Below are 20,871 nucleotides of genomic sequence, written 5' to 3' on the forward strand. Positions count from 1 at the left end.
TTTAGAAAAAAAACTGAATTGAAGTGAGTTATATGGTGAACTTTATTTAAAATTGTGGGATCAATTAATGAACAACCCAACTCAATAATTGTGTTGTGTGCACGCAATGACTCAAATAATATTGATCACGCCACCAAACACAGATTAAAACTAAAGTAACGAGCCTGTTTTGAAAATGTAAGAAGTAGAAAGTACAGGTATTTGTGTTAAAAATGTAAGAACTAAAAGTAAAAAGTAGTCAGAAAAATAAGTAGTGGAGTAAAGTACTGATACCAGAAAGATGTACTTAAGTACAGTAACAAAATATTTGTACTCCACTACTTCCCACCTCTGGTTGCAGATTGTGGTAAAATGTAGTTGGTTAAAAAAAATAGGGTTAACCTATAATCAGCTTATTAGAGGCAGCAGGAGGAGAGAGAGATCATTTATATGGAAAAAAAGTAGGTAAACTTCTCTGAACTTGCACATGCTTTTTATGGTTAAGTAATGTTTAAAGAATTGAGATGAAATAGGATTCATTCTCGACCGGGACTCTCAAACAGTGATAGGTATTAGGACTCCTGAGTGACCAAGGTGCTGAATACTCTGTTTCATTGGGGCTGCCCATTGCTTCCAAAGGGTTATCAACATTTGTACCAAGAGACGTCACTTAGCAATGAAGATATAAATATGAATACAATCGATGTAGGAAAATGTATGGTAGTCCTCAAGGATACATGCGTTTTGATGTGAATCCTTGAATTGAACATACATGTATTTGTTTCAAGGCAACCCAGAACAGCAAAATAAGTTACAATAATATAACCGCCATATTGGAAAAGTTGTTTTTAAGTCCAGTCCTCACTCTTCTTTTAGCTCTATTTCGTTTATCTCTTATCTCCTAGATGCTCATCTATGTTCCCCACTAGGCTACTACATGTGTCTGCTGTTTGGTGTTAGACTTGTAGTGTGTAATGTGCTTATCAGAGCTCTTTCACAGAAAACAGCTGGCTGGAAACAGGGTCAATGACAGTCAAGTTGAAGTGCGGAAAACGACAACAATATCCTAAAGGTGGCTTAAAGCAATATACAACAACATCTTTCATGCAGACATCTTCATTTGATCCATTATTAATATAAAGCATATTATTTAGTGCAGCTCTAACAAATGTGATAGTTTGAGGTTTGAGACATGAGTAACAGTTTCTCAAACTCTGACGAAACCAGGCGTGCAGTCACACAATGACCAAACGAATATAAACACAATCAGTCTAGTGTTGAATGACTAGAAATATTTACACCAGAGAGCCTGAGTCAAAGTAACAATCCTTCTCTCATGCAAAGCTTTGAGTATTTGTGGAAATTAGCGCCCATAAATACAGCTGAGCAGCCAAACTCATTGATTCCTTTTCATCTTATTTTCTGTATCCGTCATCAGACCGTGCGTCCTCTCCACGGGCGATGGGGCACCTGTGACGGATCACAACTATTTACACATCACAGCTCCCTCGAAACTCTTCCTTTCTCGCTAAAAAATAAATACCTCTTAGCAACGGGACTGTGTGACGGAAAATGGATATCAGGTCTTGATATAAACACACGTATTGGGTCAGGGAAGAGGGGAGGGGGCGGGCCACGCTCACAATGCTTGGTCTTGTCTGGGAAGGCCCCCCGGAGGCTGACTCATTCAGAAAAAAGGGAAAGAACACCGGACCCCGTCTGTCTGAACTGCATGCTCAAATGAGGACTTAGCATAAATATTTCCACCCAGAGAAATGGGAGAATGTTATCACATGTGCAGCTTATGTATACACACACATGGCACACACACATGCTTGCAAATTCATGGGTTTACACTGTGGCATGCATTACACAGACGCACAAATAAAGACAGTCCACTATATAAACAAATCAGTTACAGGATGTTAGGTACAATACCTGATAGAAATCTGTTTGTCATTTTATAATAGAGAAAACACATTTAGTTGTTTTCCATAAAAAGAATTGTTGGTAGATTTGGTTTACTTCAAAATATCCACCATGTGCAGATATTTCTTTGAAAGGGAAATAATATATTGTTAGTTTTTCTAGTGTTTTTTACATTGAGTGATCCTGACATCAGTGCTGATTAAGGTATAGGTATTGTTTTTGTTTTTTTCGGTTCACCTAACCCTGAAGGTCCCATAGCGTTTTAGCTTCTGTCAGCTCATTGTTTTAGGTTAAATGTAGTTGTTTATTTTCACTCAAACAGCTCATTCAGAAAACCTCCAAATAGCATCTAAAAGGAGACACTGTAACTTACTAGCGAGTTAAGAGCTAATTGTACAGAACCTTAAATGCATGTGAATCTTTCCCTGTATCTGTTAGATTACTGATTCCCAAACGGTGGCACACGTAGGCCACTTGGCCATGACATCTGACACAGCATCAACTCAGTGTTTGTTAAACGCTTGTTTTGGTTTTATTGCCCCGGACTTTACTGGTTTGCTTCGCTCTCACTTTTCCAGCTGTAGCAGGGAGACTTCTCCAGATAAACCAGCTGTATGCAGCCTGCTGAGAAACAAACAGCAGACAGACAAGGCTAGTGACTGTAGCCTTTACCTGAGATATGGCTAGAGAGGATCTGTCCCTGTCTATGAATATGAAAAATAACCCCTGCGCAAAGGATTGTGGGCCAGGACAGCAGAAAAGAATGAGGAATGATACATGTCACTCGATGCAGTATGACATCCTGGTATTTTTGGCATACTGCAACTGTATATTGGGACAAACTAAACCTTTTCCTGGCTTATGGTATTATGGGTATTTTAACACACAGCTGACAGGAAAATACCTATGCATGACAGCATGATACATGTTTGTCATTTTAAACTTCTCAAACATTTATATACCTTTTTCTGAGATGTTTTAGTATAACATACGTCAGCAGCTTGCTCTGCAGCCGATTACTCAGCTTCTAATTATTATTGACAACTATTTTATTCACAAATGAAAATGGTCGGACTCAAAACCGTAATTTAATAGTTTCGTAATTGAAATTGAACAATATGGCACTTTAATGGACAAGATGAAAAGCAGAAAAAAATTGCAAAAAATCTTTATGTGAAAATGTTGAAGCTTTTCTTTTTTAAACAAAGGGGGGTCCATCATATTTTCTTCCCGCATCGGAGGAGTAAGCTGGTTCTGTTCCGAGGAGATCTACAAGGTAAAAGTTATTACAAGTTATTTAATGTCATCAAATGTTCGCCATAGTTACAGGTTATCACAAGACGCATTGTTTGCAAAAAGCTGAGTTGACATTTGCAGTTACAACGAGCAACGTAAATACAGCTACATGTGTAAACATTGTCATTCACTGGTGAGTTTATATTTATTGACTTGTGTTTAGCGTGTTTTTATAGTGTGAGTATTTGTAGAGCGTAAGTCCGGCAGTTGCTTGCTTTACAATATTTTAAAACTATGAACCTTGCCCAAAGTTATGCACATTAAAACCGAGCTCAGTGGGGAGGGGGGAGTCATAGCCGATGGATGAGCTTGCGGCATGTTTGCGGTACGTCTTGTTTTAAATGATTGTTTCTTATTACATGCCTTAGTTCAGTGGTTCTCAAACTTTTTTCAGTAATGTAGCCTACCCCCTTTGAAAAAAAAAATTCAGCCAAGTACCCCCTGATCAGTGCAAAAAACATTTTGTTAAGGAAAAAACGCCTATATAAAGAGGTACAGTAGCCTACAGCGCTGCACCATCAGTGTCTGATTTATTAAAACAACAACCTTGTAACTGAGAAACACTTAAATGCTACATTTCAAAGGTTTACAATCCATCACTAAATTCATGGCAAACCAATTTCAACATCATGCAATAACGCTAAGACGACATTAGTTGCATTGAACTGATATTTTTAATAAGTTGTATTTACAATTTAGTGAGAAACATGGGCTTGTGCTTCACTGAGATCTGTGTCATTCTGACAGGAAGGCTACTGCAGTTATTACACTTCGCGTTTTGTAATATGTGTAACTCACACACTAAGCTAGTTTATCATCTCTGGAACAAGCTTAACTATTTATTAATATATTTATTCTTTACTGTCGGGTGACTTATTACAGGTTCAGAATCAGCGAGCTGCACGAGGCTGACGGGCTGTCAGGAGAGGGAGAGGAAAAGAGAGCACCCCGTTTATTTTTCCCATTTTATTATCCAGAATTACTGTAAACCTTTGAATTAAGTAGTTAATCTAGGCTACTATTAGTAGTTTGTTTAAATGCATTACTAATGTTTTTTTTTCATTAACATAAAATAAATCTCACGTACCCCCTGCAGTACTCCAACGTACCCCTAGGAGTCCGCGTACCCCCATTTGAGAACCACTGGCTTAGTTGAATACTCAATTCTGATTGGTCAATTCAGAACACGTGACACGTTGTTAATCCAGAACAGACAGACCGCTGTCAAGGACTTATTGACCGTTGTTAAGGACGCTCACATCTGCACAAAGAAGTCCGTTCGATTGAACTGTATACAGTTGGTCTGAAAAGCAAACTGCATGCAGTTTGCTTTTCTAACTGACAAGACAAGAGCAACAAGAAAATAGTGGAGAAGTAACGGGCAGAAATCCTCCTTTTTACGCAGTGGTCCAGACATAGACATCAAACGGGGACACATATTCAGTTGCCAGTTACTTTGGCATTAGGGCAGGGATATCTACAGTAGATACTTTCCAAGGTTTGACATAATGAATTGTGCTACTTTTAAAGCAAGCAGCGATGTTTTCAAATCTGTAATCAAAAAGCTCCTCAAAAACACTATCGAAGGAGTTCCTGCCGATGCTACTTTAGTTCAAACAGTAACAACTGACTATTTTTCTTAGCGGATGCATGTACATTTAAATCAATACATAGGCCTACAACTATTTTTTAAATAAATAAAATCATTTTCTAAATCCACAAAAGCATTTCAATTAATATTGGGAGTCATAAAGTTACTTTATTGAGAATGTGGCCATGTAATAAGCGGGATAATTACATTACATTGCATTTAGCTGACGCTTTTATCCAAAGCGACTTACAATAAGTGCATTCGACCAGGAAGATACAACCTTGAAGAAAACAGAATCATATAAGTGCATCAGGTTTCATAGAGCCAAACATTTCAAGTGCTACTCAACTGGCTTTAGATAAGCCAGCCCTTTATTAGTATATAAGTGCTTTGTTAGTAATTCAATCGCTCGAAGTGGAGTCTAAAGAGATTAGTTTTCAGTCTGCGCCGGAAGATGTGTAAGCTATCTGCTGTCCTGATTTCAATGGGGAGCTCATTCCACCACTTTGGAGCCAGGATAGCAAACCCACAAGTTTTTGCTGATGGGAACTTGGGTCCCCCTCGCAGTGCGGGTGCAGCGAGCTGTTTGGCTGATGCAGATCGGAGTGCACGTGCTGGGGTGTACGGTTTAACCATGTCCTGGATGTAGGAAGGGCCAGATCCATTCGCAGCATGGTACGCAAGTACCAGTGTCTTGAAGTGGATTCTAGCAGTTACTGGAAGCCAGTGAAGGGAGCGGAGGAGCGGCGTGGTGTGGGAGAATTTTGGAAGGTTGAAGACCAGACGAGCCGCTGAATTCTGGATGAGCTGCAGAGGTCGGATGGCACATGCAGGTAGACCAGCCAGGAGGGAGTTGCAGTAGTCTAGGCGTGAGATGACGAGAGCCTGGACCAGAACCTGCGCTGATTTCTGGGTCAGCTGGGGACGTATCCTCCTGATGTTGTAAAGCGTGTATCTGCAGCAGCGGGTTGTAGCAGCAATGTTTGCAGTGAAGGACAGTTTGTTATCTAGGATCACACCCAGATTCCTTGCAGTCTGAGTCGGGGAAACAACAGAGGTGCCGATGTTGATTGTTAGGTCAAGAGTGGGACAATCTTTTCCCGGAAGGAAAAGCAGTTCAGTCTTGTCAAGGTTGAGCTTGAGGTGATGAGCAGACATCCACCGAGAGATGTCTGTTAGGCACGAATGCCATGCTTCGTGCCTAGCTTCGTGGGGAAAAGAACATCTTCATGCCGATCTAGATCCCTCCGCTTCGCGTCAGACTCCTGATCAGCCTGTCGGTGTTCTTTTCCCCATAATTACCGCGTCGCTGCACATTATCCCTTACATGTCTGCTGTCAGGCGGTGTAGAACTTTACTGCGTCGGTCCGGCTCTGCATGTCTACTCTTGTGCCGACTTTTAGGGGCGCTGAGGCAGGTTGTATGGTAGTACGTTAAGCGACCATCTTTACCCATTTAAGGTGTTGATTGTTAAAGATATATTACAATATTGTCTGTGGGTCCACAGTGTTTCCCCTAAAAAACGGTGTATACGTATCTGCTTTGATCCGCTCTGCGTTCATGTAAATACACACAAAACAGCGGATCAAAACAGGGACACAATATTTTGTGTGGGGGTGTGTCCCGTTAAGCAACACTTGATACTGGAAAGTGGAGAGGATATTAATGATTGTGTTACATTTTAGCAGCGGTGCACATAGCATGAATATGGGGGATATGCCAGACAGATCTTAAAGTCAGGGTTACCATCCACCCGCTGTGAAATGAACTTATCTTCCATATTTGCCGTACACTTGTGTTTACGGAAGTTGAGATGTTTCTCGGTTGTGATTGGTTGTTCCTCGTCACATGACGAGCGGTTCGCGCTGCTTGCGGCCAGAAAAAAAAATACCTTGGCAGCCAGTGCACGTCTCCATTGAAACCAATGGAAATGAGCTTGCAACGCCAACACACTCTCACTCCATAATCGTCCAGGAGCGACGCTTGGTCAGGGTCCCGTGGCATGCAGCTCCTAGGCTCATTCAGCTTCATAAAGGGATGCAAATAGCTTTCAACTGATTGCAATGTATTCCCATCTGTGGCGGGATTTGACGCTCATGGAAGCATGGCATTCGTTTGTGTCGGCTGCCCTTAAAGGCAGTCTGAGCGTCCATTCCCTTTGGATTACGGAGAATTGTACACCCGGAAGTAAGTATTCCCCTTACTGTCGATTGATTTTACAGTGGTATACGCACTACTTATCGACTAAAAAACACCAGATTATCCTTGTTAATTACACAACGTTGATTGGTTTAAATTGTGTGCAATGCTTTTGTATTTTTCCACTTTGATTCGGAGAAACAAATATTTTTTCGGAGTAAAGGATGGCAGAAGACACTACACTACCCAGAATCCCCAGCTATCGTTTAGGACTACACCATGTGCTCTGTTTGACAAGCCCCGTGATTAGTTCTCAAGCTCTGTGATTGGTTGACCTCCAACTGCATTCCATTCATTCCAATGGCTGGCGTCTATGTCACGTGATCTTCAAATTTCTCCCTGCAGAAAAAAAAACCATGGCCTGTAAAGTTAGTTTGGCCATTAAAATGCGTTTTGATGTCATCTGATGCGAGAAATATGAGTTGTTATTTCAGATTATGTGTGCAGTGGATGTACATGATCTTTAGTTTGCTAGTTATTACGAAGATTACTTCAGGAAATTGTGTCCATACAACGTTTTCATTGTTACCAAGGTGGTTGCTAGGGATGCTGCTATCGATATTATTTCTGTTATGTTGTGTAACTGTTTAATGGTGTTATCTCTATTGCTACCCCCTTCCCCGTCAATGTATGTCCACAGCGCAAACGTATTAGTTTAACAAAATCTGCATCTAAAATTGTGGCATAGATACGTTATTTTCCACTATGCAATTCTCCATTTACTCAATGACACATAGTTATCCTTGTGTTTATTTATTTGTTTGATTAATAAACACAAGTTGGAGTCCGTCAGGACCGAGGGTCGGAGCAGCTCATAGTAGTTGCTTTAGAGAATATTACACCCGGAAGTGAGTATTCTCTCCGCTTCGCTTGACAAACCCTGTGATAGTCCTCAAGCTCTGTGTTTGGAGAGTGTGCTCCGAGGGTTACACGCTGAGCGTCGAAGAGCACTTGAAATGGGATGGAACCACGGCAGACTGTCCAAAACTGGATTTGAACGGGTCCACCCCATCCCCCCCTCCCCCACCCGTCCCCAGAACTACACATGCTGGCTATTGTGTTTCGCAACATGTTCTCTAACTATGGCACGTCTATACTGGGAGCTGTAGTTTTAAAAGACGTTTTCGTATTTCCCATAATAAGAAGTTGCCAGTATTAAACTCTGTTCATCCCTGGAGGTTTAGGGGATAGGAAACACTCAAATTTAAAATATATAATTAATAAATGGGTGAAAATTGCTTGTGCCCATAATGGGCAGCATTAATATATATACCCACATGCCAGCTAAGTTCAGAAGAGCTTTATTTAACAGCTGGTCTTATGTCTGTGACCCCTCCTGTTGTTAATTGATAAGCCTGAAACATGCACTTGTCAAGGTTCAGAGGCAAATATGGCAGTAGCCATCGTTCATCTTACGATAAGATATACTTTATTGATCCCAAGTTGGAAACATTTGCGTTACATCAGCATGTGTAACAGTTGTAAATATGCAGTTGTGTTTATTTGTAAATCATTTAGTATAATCACACAAATTCTGTGTTTTATATTTAATAATTCTGTGTTCTTTATTTATTGATTGTTCAATACCTGATAAGGCCGGAGATGAAATATCGACATACATCTATAAGAGTATAATACATATGTATAATATCAGTTAAAATAAGTGCTTCAACATAGTTAACATTGCTGGAGGTATGCACACATATTGATAGATGTCTTGTAATGCACTATTGAGGAACCTGTGACCCAAGTTTTTCATTCATTGCATAACTACACCGTTTGTGTATATCAGGGATCACCAACTACATTTGTCTAAGGGCCAAAATGTATCCAATAGACACTATCGCGGGCCAGCGATTTTTATATAGCCCAGAATTTTGAAGTTGTTGACCAGGGGGGGATTACATTTTGTAAATGTAATCAGTTACTGAATACTGAATACATGCTCTTTAATGGCTTATCAAGAACTCAAACAACACCTTGGTGTCATTCTGGACAGCTCTCTCATCTGCACCCCACATAAAAAACATCACCCGGACTGCATTCTTTGTAGCCTACTGTCTTAAAACCTTTCCTTGGAATATGTATGAATTGTAAGGTGGTTGGCCTTCCTGGCTTGGCGTGGCTGACCTACACTGTAAAAAAAAAAACTGTAAAAAAACGGTAAAAAGTCTGGCAGCTGTGATTCCAAAAACGTACCGTCAAATTACAGTGAAATACCCTAATTACAATAATGGGAAAAAAACGTAAATTCACAGTAAATATAATTAATTTCCTTTAAAGAGAAACACTGTTATTTTACAGGTATCTCCCCTTATTTATTACGGACATAATTAAGAGTTAATCATGTAAATACTGTTATTTTACAGTTTTATCCTAAATTATTACGGTCAAACACCTTCAATAAAGTGACAGAACTTAAAGTTCAGCAGTGAAATGCTGTTATTTTACAGTTTTATCCTAAATTATTACTATCAAGCACCTTCAATAAAGTGACAGAACTTAAAGTTCAGCAGTGAAACACTGTTATTTTACAGGTTTATCTGCTCTTTTTACATTCAATAACCTTTAATAAAAGTACAGCACTAATACTTCTACGGGGAAAAACCCCGTAAAAAAACGGTCAAATGACTGGCAGCAGGCTGCCAAACAAAAACCATAACATTAAAGTAAAAATACTTTAACTGAAATAAAGTGCAAAAGCAATTAATATACAGGAATTGTCCTTAAAGATTTTACAGGAAAACACTTTCCTCTTTTTTTCAAAATCCATTGTCTTAAAATGTTTAATTCAAATCCCTTAAATAAAGTTCTGATGAGAAAAAGTTTTTAACATTTTTTTTTATTAGATTTGTATGATCAAACACTAAAATAAATTAAAAAAGTTCTACAGCTAGAATACTGTTATTTTCCAATCAAACAGGTTCAATAAAATGACCTCACAAAATGTTCTAGGAAACAATTACTCTGAAAACTTAAAATATACAAATATTTGTAGAATTATAGTACAACTAATGAATACAGCATTTCATATTTAAACATCACACTTATAAACAGTAGAAACAAAAAGTAAGTTGAATTTTTTAAGATTACTTTGAAACATTCTCAACTGAAAATAACAGGAATTACAAAATGGCGATGTCAATTTGAAGGAGCAGTGTGCAGGATTTAGTAAGTCTAACATTGTAGGTTCTATCCAATGGATAACTTGTTCAGTCACCCTCCTATCCCAAGTTTGTAGAATCAAGTATATTGGCTGCAAAAAACTTGAGGCCCAATCATGTTTCCTCTGTCCATTCTGCGCTACTGTAGATGTGGCAGTGCAACCTAGAGGACAAAAAGATCAGAATCAGTAACGGGTTTATTGCCAGGTAGGTTCACACGTACGAGGAATTTGACTAGGTGTCGTGGTGCATACTGTACATACAAATCAAAAACTAGAATCAAAAAAAGTGCACAGATAGCGAACTATATTTAGAACACTAATACAAATATAGTAAGATAGCAATAAAATAAAGCAGTAATTTACACCGAAATAGAATGCAATAAATTATAGAATATAAAATATGTGCAGTAAGCAATATTTAAACATTGCATTATTTACCATCCTTTGATCTCCATTATGTAATGCATAGAGTCTGCGTTGTGGCCGAGGTAAAGTGTCAGTGGGGAGGGAGGTTTTGGTCCTGATGGAGAGAGCTTTTGGTCTTGATGGAGCGCGGAGGGGGACAGTTTGTGTCCAGGGTGGGAGGGGCCGGCCACTATCTTCCCGCCTCAGGGTTCTGGAGGCGTGCAGGTTGTGGAGGGATGGCAGATTACAGCCGATCACCTTCTCTGCCGAGCGGAGGACACGCTGCAGCCTGCCCTTATCCTTGGCTGTGGCTGTAGCGTGTCAGATGGTGATGGGATATCCTCGGCTGTGCTTTTTTGGTGAGGGAGCAGATGTTCTGCTCCCGTTTGAGGTCCTGGGCGATGATGGTGCCCAGGAAGCGGAAAGACTCCACAGCAGTTACTGGGGAGTCACACAGAGTGATGGAGGCGGGTGGGGCTGCGTTCTTCCTAAAGTCCACAACCATCTCCACTATCTTGAGAGCGTTGAGCTCCAGGTGGTTGTCCCTACACCAGGTCCATCTCCCACCTGTAGGCAGACTCGTCCCCACCAGAGATGAGTCTGATGAGGGTGGTGTCGTCTGCGAACTTCAGTAGCGTGACAGACTGGTGACTGGAGGTGCAGCTGATGGTGTACAGGGAGAAGAGCAGAGGGGAAAGAACGCAGCTTTGAGGGGAAACGATGCTGATGGTCCGGGGGTCAGAGAAGTGTTTCCCCAGCCTCACATGCTGCTTCCTGTCAGACAGGAAGTCTGTGATCCACCTGCAGGTGGAGTCGGGCACGTGCAGCTGGGAGAGTTTGTCCTGCAGCAGAGCCGGGATGATGGTGTTGAAGGCGGAGCTGAAGACCACAAACAGGATCCTGGCTTAGGTTCCTGCTGTGTCCAGGTAATGGAGGAGGAAGTGAAGTGATAACTATTAGTAAACCATAATGATTGATGTTATTATCAGCAGCTGCCAATAGATCCCCTACATCTTGTATGATGGACCTTTGAAGCAGGGTTACACAAAACACACACACACAAAATTGTAAAACAGTTATTGAGAGCATCCCAAGGGCATTGATCCTATGCTAAAACTTCCAGAACACCAACTTTCTAATACCTTAGAAACGACAACTAGCCGTTGGCACGAATGTAATGCTTCAGCTTCCTACAACTTTAAAGCTGTGTGGACGTGGCTCTATGAAGAGTCGTTCATATTTTTCTCATTATTTCATAAGTTTAGAAGGGGGGAACATAGTCTAACAACAGTTACCTTTTGTTAATTTGACCTTGGGCCAAACTTGTGCGACTTGTTTCTGAAATCCCTTTCTCTTAAAGTGAATACATAAAATAAAAAAACAGTGGAGCTTACCCTAAAACTAACCACTGGATTGCTTGTCTAACATGACCTTGTCCATAAATGTGTTACGGGTGGGAACCATTAAAGGCACCCTCCAAGGCACTGCGTGTTAGCGAAGTACAACTGGGATTTCGAATAGGAAGATATGCTTGGTCAATTCTTAATAAAAAAGAAAAACCAACCAATTGAGCACTTGAGTTTTCATTAGCAGCGCCTAGCTACAGCTGTGGAGCTTTGGTCAATACCACTAACAGTCTATTTCCTTAAAATGGTACATATCGCTGAATCTATATTTTCATCTTCAGGTGATTAAATCTGCATAATGTCCCTGTACAATAAGATTTGAGCATTTTGTAATCCAGTGAGGAAATTCAAGACCAGTAAATATTGATTGATTAAACAACACTAAATAACATTTTAGGGTTTTCTTCAAACTCAGAGTCTCTGCTGCGGCTGTACCTCAAAGACAAAACAATTGTCTGATGATCTTTGTTGAACAAGGTCTGATTGTCCGGTACATGTACAATGTGGGGTATTTTGAAATACTTTACTAAACCGCATTCAGTGCTTCCCCTACCATAGTCTTGGAGGGGAGCTGCGCCCTGCAAACGGAGCCCCCTCCCTGAAATTCAAGGTGTTTAAAAAAAAGAATGATATATATTTTTTTATTATTATTTTTTTTTTTTAAATATATATAGCACCAAATTGCAACTAATCTATATCTACGGTCACTTTTCACATTGAACATGAGCTCTTTTATTAAATAAACTAAACGCTTTCATTTTAAATTGAGTTTAGCGTTTTTGACCCAAAGAAACACTGATGCATTACTCAATAACAATAATCCACAGCTCCTCTCTCTGCTCCAGAGGATTTAAAGAATATATCAGCAGTAAATCTAGGGGAAACACTGACATTCAATATTATGTTAGACACAAGTTAGTTATTAGTCCAAAGTCTTTTCATCTGTAAGATGGAAGAATAGCTGGGTGCTGCCTGGAGAGACTGATGAGGGACACAGGCTGGCTTCAGCAGCTTTCCACACAAAGCCAGACATCTTCTGTTCCATAGTCTTCACTGTCCACTGGTGCTCTGTCAAAAGAGTGAACATCACAGCTGTCATGGTAACCCTTTGTTACACAACATACAACCAACATGCGTCAAAAGTGACCCAAATTAGTTTAAATTGTAAATATCTTTGCAATAAATTACTTCCAGGAATTCCTCAATTAACCTGTTTTTGATCAACACCAATTCTAACTTTCATTTTAACTTTCTTACTTTTTTTAATAAAAATCATGTTTGTATCACTACACTTCTAAGGCACAACATGGGTAAAAAATGACCCATATTATTTTCCTATGTTATTTCATGCATGGCTGAGTGTTTCTTTAAATACATTGTTTTTGATTACCACAAATCATTATTTTAATTCTCCCGTTCTTATTGATGAACTAAAATAGTTTAAGCCAAGTGTGATACAAATGCAAAAAAATAAAGATACTTTAATGATAATTTTGTTAAAAATAATAAATTTTAGCAGAAATTTGGACCAAGCATGTATGATTTAGTAATACAACAACTATTTCAGTTCACAGAGTGTGACATTAGCTAGTCATGTTAGCTTGTAATATATAGAGCAGAGCTAACTAGCAATTTAGCCAAACGTTAGTGGTTAGCAGTTTATGCTATGATAGCTGTTGGCTACTGAACATTAACAAACTGGATTCAGCAGTAAAAAAGCTGTGCAACTTTACAATAAGATTGGCGACAACACTGTGACACCCTGCTGCACGTTTATGTGTAATCGTCCCGCGTTGGAGACGAGAGGGTGGCTGCAGCACTGCAATAAGCTGTAAGCTAACATTAGCAGCCACCTTGTTAACCTGTATAGCCCGATTGTCCCGCCGGTGGGACATCTTGCAAGAAACAGCATCTCAGGACTTCTTAAAATGTAACAACCTATTAATGATGCTTACCCACATAACGGGAAGAAACTCAGCTAACTGACGATATTAACCATTTTTAACTAAACGAGACACAAGTCTAACGGCTAACGAGGCTAACGCTACTTTAGCACATAACTGACAAAAGCGATATTTTTTACTTCATGCTATCTGCACAAACGTATCATATGAATGCTGATAATCCACAGATTCCCTTACAGTATATGTCTCATCACTCAAAACTCACTGAACTAGAAGAAGAAACGTAACCTTAAATACACAATTAAACATTCACAAACTAAGGATTATCTAAATACATGTTTAACTCCATTAAAGTTGCAGGACTCACCAGATCTCAAGTCTTCTGTTCTCTGTTGATGTCTCGATGCTCATATGTAACGTGTAGATGTAAAACTATCCCGATATTATTCCATAAACTCTCGAGCAGACACACAGACAGCTGTAGCTCCAGCAGGAGGAGACCCGCTCAAACTGACGTGGAAGTTTCAAATTGGATTGAAAGGCGCGGACAGTGCTCATTGGCAGGTTTTTCCGATGAAGTTAATATCAACCAATCAGGAGTGTTGTGGACTCATTCCAATCCTGCTTGTCTTGTCTGCCGTTGTATGGCTGGATTCCATTTCAAGTGCCGTAGCTTTTTACATACATTTTTTTAATTTGACCCTTTTTTTTTTACAGTTAACTATTTTAGTATACTATGAAAACTACTTTATTTACACAAAATCATTTTTGGGTATTTCTGCAATATATTACATTTTTTGTGAAGATGTATACATTTATTTATCATTTTAGAGATGTTTTATAATAAGATTTCTTTGTATTCTACAACAGTACAGAATACAGTTATTTTTTGTTTTTTTACATTTTGTTACATTAAATTTAAGGTTTTACTGCAACAAAAAAAAGAAAGTTGCCTTCATTTTACATGCAGTAAAATTATGTGTATTTGATGTGTTTTTACATAGAATTCAATGTAATTTAAGACTTAAAATGTAAGACTTAAACCTAACCCTAACCCTAGATTTTAGAATTAAGATTGAGACTTATAGAACGTACATCCCTCAAGATTAAAATAGTTCTACATGATTGATTGATGTTTCGATGAGAAACATGAATCAATTCTGTTGCACATATTAACTGCATATTTGCAAATTGAACAACCCCACTTTTCCCTTTTTTTCAGTGCACAAATCTGTTTTTTCAGTGCACAGATCTGCACTTTTATTCTTTTTCTTACAAGAGAAAAAATAGTAAATACTCTTGAGATTCTTGCGTTCTGCCTATGGAGATTGCAATGGAACATTGCTTGATTCACAGTCAACGTCCAAAGTTTGGTTACTCTAATACAACAATTCAGATTTCTCTAACTTTTGATTGACATACGACAAGTCTACCATGTCTGTCAAACACCAAGATTTGAAGTGTAGTAATGTTCTATGATTTTAGGACAGTGTTAAATCAATTGCTGCAAGTGTGTGCTGCACTTTAGGGGTAACAACATCGAGGAATGTGGGCTGGAGGTGTTTTTCTATCCAATAAGAAAATCTTTCTGAATTCTTTACATATTATCTCACTCCAAGGACATCATTCCTTATTATCTGTGCGACACACCTTGAGCCGTCAAGTATAATAAGAACAATCTAACAATTCACACAGTGTAAAGTCGTTTTACTCGGTAGAACCTGAGGCTAGACAATGAAGTACAAAGTTTTACTCTAGGCATATTTGCAGTGTTTCTGACTGTTGAGTTGGTGTGTGTGTGTGTGTGTGTGTGTGTGTGTGTGTGTGTGTGTGTGTGTGTGTGTGTGTGTGTGTGTGTGTGTGTGTGTGTGTGTGTGTGTGTGTGTGTGTGTGTGTGTGTGTGTGTGTGTGTGTGTGTGTGTGTGTGTGTGTGTGTGTGTGTGTGTGTGTGTGTGTGTGTGTGTGTGTGTGTGTGTGTGTGTGTGTGTGTGTGTGTGTGTGTGTGTGTGTGTGTGTCTCTCTCTGTCTCTGTCTCCCCCCGCAGGCTGGTAGCAGAGCAGACTCAACGAGCTCCTGCTTCAGCAGTACCTGCAGTACTTTGATGCTTAAGATCTGGAGATGCGAATAAACCAGCTAAATACATATATATATATATAGACATATATACTTCTATCATTACAGTGGGACAGTGCCTGTGTAATTCAAACTTAGAATCTTCTTTTAGGTAATTTGTTCTTGATCTAGGGTTTCAACAATCACTTTGAGCCTCGTTTCCAGGGTTATTTCTTGCTGTATAAATATAATTCTCTCCCCTTAGAAAGCTTTATCGAGTATTGTGTCTGAGCGGGCCAAACACTTTCAACTTAACATCTATTAATTTGCCTATTCTATACATGTTCACTCACAGCTCTTCTCTCCCTTTTGTCACTCACACCCTGAACCATTGAAAACTATATTGCATGTGTTAAAAACAAATCACAACATACAGATTTGAAATCAATAATAATATAATCAAGTAAGACCATCTGTCTCACCTGCACTCTAAAAACGAATTGAGGCGACCTTTCACCTCCACTTAATTAAATGCATGGTTGCAAGATAAAAATGTGAGTTAATTGATTTAGATAAACATTTTAAGTTGCCAACATTAATTTATAAGTTGTGTTGACGTAATAATGTTGGTTATTACATCAACTTAATATTGTGTGTAATTTGAACTCTGATTTCGGCATTAATTGACTTAAAACAAAATTCAAGTTGTACTAAGTAATGCAATTGGCTTGATAACCTAATTGTTCTACACCTTGAGTTAAGGATTTCAAGTCCACTCCCACTTAACATGCCTGGACAAGTTCCGACAGTTAAGACAAATAGAAATACTACACAAAAGACATTTTAATGTGAGTGTCATCTTTTGTCATTCAAATACAGATAGCCTTGTAGTTGCACTGTATAGGCAAATTGCTGTTTGACCAAAATTAGCATCATTTGAACTGTGAATAGTTCTGTGAGAGGTTACAAAGTAGTAGAGGCTACTGTGAGAGTAAAAATACTTTGGTTACTATTGTGATAGCTTTTTATTAAAAATGAATCTCGGTGATAGCAGATCAAGGACATGCTTCTTGAGGTAGGATCGTTATTTAGAGTTGTCATTGAAATGCAAGTTGTTGGCAGTCACCCATCCAGAATATATTAATTTAGGTAATTTCTCTTTTTTTCCTTTTTCAAAAATAGCACAATACACTTGAAGTACGCAGAGAACTATAGCCATCCGCTTCCTTGTCATGTGCCTTGGAGAAAAGGAAGAGGACCTTTTCAAGGAGTTTAGCGACATAATTCAAAATCTTGAAATAAAATAAAATCCATACAGAGTGTAAAAACACAGGACAAAAGCACTGCTCTCTGTCAGTTACATTTTGAAGCATATTGCACTTTTGGCCACGCCCCAATCAATAATATCTTAGCAACGTTCAGTATGGATAGGTGTTGACAGCAATGGCATGGGAAAAGGATTGTGTAACATTTGAAAAGTGGCTTCTGCTCTTCACTTAACCAGTTCAAATATTGTATAGAACCTGCAAAAAAGATGAGAAGACAAACTAAAACTTGCACGGTTGTGATTGACCAAATCTGTCCACATACATTTAAACACTAAGCAAAGTACTCAAAACCACCTCTGTGTGTCTTCAGGACCACATTGCCATGATGACACACACATGCAGATTCAATAGGGGAAAACAATACCAGCGCTGCTTTAGCAGCTGGTAATAATGGCTCTGAATTAGCTAAGAGTGACAGTTTAAAAAGTATACAATTACCTAATTCATTATCTCTTATGCGCTAAGCTATTATTTAATGTGCTTCAAAAAGGACATGAATATCGCCTTCATCAGTGACCGGTCCACCCCAGGATCTGACCATACGATGGCAACCATCGTGGTCGAGGGAAACAAATGAATGAGCAAGCATTCTGCGTTAAATGTGTTCATACTGTTTGAAACAATGACTGTCGGCAGTGTAAACATCTTTGTTACATCTTTTGTCAAATTGATGTGTGTGATTTGCAGATTGGTGGCCATTGAGAGTTTGTTTCTGTAGTTTTACAAGAACTTTACAGATTTTATATATTTGGCACTGGTTTTAAATATGCAAAGGCCTCTAACTTCGATGTGATGGCAGCATTTTTTTTGCTGTGTCCCCATTTCCCATGGTAATATGGCTAATGTGTTTATTTATTATTTGTGGGGCAATTTAAATTTGTGTTATTTATCTTTTTTTTCAAGATTTAAATGAAGCTCAGCGCAAGTTCTTTCAGGAAGACTGGGTATATACATTCACTCCGCAGCTGCTTATAATCAGCTCATCACAGGCGTTCTCTTTAACCTATTACATTTCACCTCATTCACCAGCAGCCAATCAACGTGCTGCAGCCAAACTATAAAATGGTTCTCCCCTCTCCTGCAGTCAGCTGTGATTTCAAGTGTTCATGCACCTTATCATATGGCATGTGTCAATAAATGTTCAAACAAAATGAATTCTCTCCTGATTGAAACATCATATGTTGAAATAAACAACTGCAGTTCAAAATAAAAAGTGAATTGCCTAATATTTTTGTTGTGGAATCAATTAATTTCTTTAAAAAGGCAAAAACATGAAAAAGCTAAGAGAAAAAACTATTGAATACAATATATTTGGAGCAACTTAATTTATAAATGGTTGTCAACTTAAAGGCGTGTGTTCACAATGATGGTAATTAAATACATACAACTTAAAATTCCTTTTAAATCATACGGTAAAACAAGTTGGAACAACTTAATTTTTGGAGTAATCAACTTAAAAACTTGTATCCCGAATTAGGGTAATTAAGTACATAACTTAAAATCCCTTTTAAATCATGTGGTAAAACTAGTCGGAACAACTTAATCTTTTGAGTAATCAACTTCAAAACTTGTGTTTATGCTACCAATTATTAAGTAAGTGGTAATTAAAAACACCTCTGATTGTAGAGGAAAATCCTTCTCCCCTAACTCCAATAACTTTGTTGCTTTAAGACAATCTCATTAGAAGTTGTCTTAACTCAATAAACATCGATGCAAACTGTTGCGTTGATTTTCTTTGTTGGGCCAAGGCATTTGTTTTTAGAGTGTGCATTTGGTAATTTAACTGTATTTTACTTATCATTATTGTAAATTTTTCTCCACCTTACCTTATGATAACAGGTGTTTTTATTATTTTGTCCTTTCCAGAAATACCTCTATGTGGAACGCAATAGTTGAGCAGCAGTAAAAACTCCTTCAAAAATGATCACCAACACCTTATCTATAATAATAATTTGACCTTACCTGTCTAAAACAGTTTCAACACAAACTGAACATTATAAACCATTATTAAGGTTAATTTATTACAGGAATGTTATGGTTAACTGAGCATATTCTTCAATTTATTAGACACATTATTTGATGGCACCCTTGAAAGGGAGAAGCATTTATTATCTCATTGTACATGTATAATGACACTAAACGATTGTATTGTATTCTATTCTGATATATAAAGACAGGTCTATAGGTCATAGAATAGTATTTCAATAGGAATACAACATCTCTTATAGTTTGAATTGATCTATTTGGAATTGTGATGGACTCAGACCGGAATTTCAACAGCCACATTACAACAGTCATTAGGTCTGCTTATTATCACCTGAAGAATATATCGAGGATTAAAAAACTAATGTCACAACAGGACTTAGAAAAGCTTGTCCATGCTTTTATTTCAGTAGACTCGACTACTGCAATAGTGTATTCACAGGGCTGACAAAAAAATCCATCAGAAAGCTGCAGCTGACTCAGATGAAATCTCTACATTGGCTTCCAGTCGTCCAAAGAATTGATTTTAAAGTACTATTGCTAGTTTTTAAATCATTACATGGTTTAGGACCAAAGTACTGTATATTGTTGAACTCCTGCATAATTACGAGCCATCAAGGTGCCTCAGGTCTTCTGGGACGGGTCTTCTATCGGTTCCGAGAGTAAAAACAAAACATGGAGAGGCAGCATTTAGCTATTATGCCCTGACAATCTGGAACAAACTACCCAAATCATGCACGTCCACAGAAAGGCTTACTATTTTTAAATCGAGACTAAAATCATATCTCTTTGCCGCTGCTTTTAATTGAGATGCTCATATTCGAACTACAGTATGCCTTTTAAACATGTATTGTATACCTGTGGTGTTTATTTTTATTATTTTATTATCTTTGCTTTGTAATGTCTGTTTTAAAATTGTATAATGTGTTTTTAATGTATTTATTCCTAAAAAGTATTTTAATTTGTTTTGTAAAGCACTTTGAATTGTCGCGTACAGAAAAGTGCTACTGTATATTGTCTTGCCTTGCCTTGCCTTGCCTAGCCTAGCCTTGCCTTGCTTTTTTTTTTTTTGAAAACTTTATTTTATATTATTTGGGCAGTACATGATATACAAATGTTACATTAATAATACATATAACACACAATGAATAAATATATAAATAACATAAAGAGAGCACGTTTGTATTACAATGAGACTCAGTTCGGTCACAGACTCAAAACGCCCCATGGCTGAGTCTGGGATTTGTCCAGGGTTTTTCTTCTCCTTAGTTCAGTGATAACCTGTTTCACGATGGTGCCACTGTTTATGATCGTCTGATTTAATATCATCTTGCACCTTGTCTTCCAGATCTTCATACATGTTATACAAATTACCAGCTGAAAAAGGTCCCTGTGTTTATTGTCCATCCCCTCATCCAGAATACAATACATGATTGAGATATAATTTACATTGAACTCTAAGCCGATGCCCCTTAGGAGCGACCACACCTCCTGGGCTCTGTAGCAGTCCATGATGAGGTGCTGTAAAGTCTCGTCCTCCTCACAGATAATCATGGGGCATGTTCTAGTTTTCACATAGCAGCTCCATGAAACCACAGCTCTGACCGCAAGTCTGTTGACTGATATCAGCCAC

General features: G+C 38.4%; 1 long non-coding RNA gene across 1 annotated transcript; it reads right to left on the bottom strand.

Annotated features, from left to right (window-relative positions):
- Positions 1–9,838: 9,838 nt before the first annotated feature.
- LOC307036596 lies at positions 9,839–14,553 on the bottom strand. The gene is made up of 3 exons (XR_013807399.1): positions 14,243–14,553; positions 10,599–13,039; positions 9,839–10,321 (listed from the first exon to the last, which is right to left on the bottom strand). It is a non-coding gene; the product is annotated as an uncharacterized lncRNA (long non-coding RNA).
- Between the last annotated feature and the right edge of the window lie 6,318 nt (positions 14,554–20,871).

This window comes from Notothenia rossii (genome assembly GCF_949606895.1).
Source record: "Notothenia rossii genome assembly, chromosome: 4".
In the NCBI taxonomy this organism is placed as follows: Eukaryota; Metazoa; Chordata; class Actinopteri; order Perciformes; family Nototheniidae; genus Notothenia; species Notothenia rossii.